At 59.6% G+C, this 1,871-nt stretch overlaps 1 long non-coding RNA gene across 3 annotated transcripts in view; it reads right to left on the bottom strand.

Annotated features, from left to right (window-relative positions):
• Positions 1-1,871, bottom strand: part of LOC144241750 (uncharacterized) — a 9,287-nt gene extending 7,416 nt beyond the window's left edge. For 2 of the 3 annotated variants that reach the window (XR_013338177.1, XR_013338179.1), the window contains exons 1-3: positions 1,827-1,871; positions 1,254-1,488; positions 765-934 (exon numbers count right to left, since the gene is read on the bottom strand). This is a non-coding gene — a long non-coding RNA (uncharacterized LOC144241750). The remainder of the gene's footprint in view (positions 1-764; positions 935-1,253; positions 1,489-1,826) is intronic. The other variant, XR_013338178.1, reaches the window with a different exon arrangement.

Here is a 1,871-nt window from a genome sequence, read left to right as displayed (position 1 = left end):
TTATTCAGCCAGCAAGAAAACGAATTCAAATAGGCGAGCAAAGAGATTTAAGTGTTTTACTCAAAAATGAAGACTGAGGAGAAGGAAAGTGCCTCACTCTAGGGAATAAGCGTGACCACCTCCCCTCTTCATCCCTACCTTCCCAAGTACCTACCACAGGACTGCAGGCAGAAAGGGTAGGAGGGACAGCTGGTGAAAAGAACCAAGGGATTATAAACCTAGGAGGACTGGAGAGGAAAATGCTGGTGGGGATATTCGGGACTGAAATGAGACCCTTGGGTCCCTTCTCTGCCACTGTTCTCTCCTCCCTTTTGGAATGGCTGGATTTGGGGCTGGGTGTGTCTTCTGCTTGGGAGGCGTGTTTGGCTCTGAAGAACCAAGAGGGGCCAGGGTGGGGCCCAAGGAAAGGGAGCCAGACACAGGCTGCTTTAGGCCAGATTCTGGGCTAAGCTCTTTGGGACAGAAGAAAAGGGGCTGTGGGGGGAGAGCGGACAATTCCGTTAGGCTACCCGGTGGGAACAAATAACAGCACCAACCGAAGGAGGTCATCTCTCTCAATCTAAACCCAGCACTTGGTTGGTGGGGTGCAGGTCCAGAGGAAAGAGGAAATCTCAACACATCTGTAAACCACAACTTGCCTGGGTAGGGAGATGGATGTGCCCAGTGCAATCAGCAGGTGAAAGAAGCACTTTCTGGTCAATTCCGGGATAGGAGATTAGCTAAGAACTCTGGGGAACACGCGATTCTTGGGTTTTTCAGCTCACCTCTCCTCCAAAGCGAGTTAGCACAGGTGTGGTCCTTCTCCAAAAAGGTGGCAGCTGGCATACGGGTAGCTGAGTGAGGGGAAGGATTCCTTGGCCCGGGAAGGCAGGGAGAAGCCGTGGGTTCAGCTGCGGCCAGGAGCAGGCGATCTCCGCCAAGTCCCTTCCCCCTTCTTGAAAACCGAACAGGACCGGCAGAAATTACAACAACGCACCCCCCTCCCCAATAACGTTTCTAATAAAAGAAACAGCCTCCATGCCTACTTAAAAAACTGCACGCCCTAGCTGATGGAAATAAACAGGTGAACCCGGAGTGAGGCGGGAAAAGGCTGAAGATGGGAGAAAGAACGTACCGAGAAATCGAGGCTTCGTCGCCCTCCCCGCACACCCCCTCCCCTCCAGCCCGGGAGAATCTGCGTGGCAGGTTGCAAGCTAAAAATGCCACACTGACAGACATCCCCCTCCCCGACCCGCGCCCATTCTCCCTCCTACCCTAGGGTCCAGCGTCCCGGCCTCGTGGTATACCAGCGCCCGGTCCCTGGACGCCGCGCGGGGCTCCCCCTCACCCCGGACCGCCGCCGCCGCGGGGACTCCGTTCTTCCTCTCTCCTCCCTCCCTCCTCCTCCGCCTCCTCCTCGCAGACTCCTCCCGCCGGATCCTTCATGTAAACAACATCCAGGCTCTATTTACAGTCGCCGCCGGACGGCGAGGAACCCACGCCAGCACCCTGGAAGAAGGCGGGGGTGGGGGAAAAGCGAGTGCGCAACATTTACACACGCCCCCCGCCCCGCCCCTCCCCGCCGCTCCCCTCCGAGGGGCCGAAGCGGGGCGTTGGGGGCCACCCGCGCCCTCACCCAACCTGCGCCGCTCCAGGCACCCGAGGGAGGGCCGGAGAACCACCGCGGAAATGCCCAGGGGCGAGGCCGCCCGCCCCAAACCCCGCAGGAAAAACACACACGCCTCAACAACAACAAACCCAGCCCGGCAACACACGCTGCAAGTCCGGGAGGGAGTGCGGAGCCCAGGCCCGCCCCGCGTGCCACCGCCCCAGCGCCCGCTGCCTACCCCGCGGCGGCGAACTGCTTGCGGTCCGGGGAGGGGGCTGAGGGC

Source organism: Crocuta crocuta, unplaced genomic scaffold (assembly GCF_008692635.1).
Source record: "Crocuta crocuta isolate KB4526 unplaced genomic scaffold, BGI_CrCroc_1.0 scaffold17, whole genome shotgun sequence".
NCBI classification, from domain to species: Eukaryota; Metazoa; Chordata; class Mammalia; order Carnivora; family Hyaenidae; genus Crocuta; species Crocuta crocuta.
The sequence above is the reverse complement of the archived record's forward strand: the minus strand, read 5'-3'. Positions and strand labels throughout refer to the sequence as shown.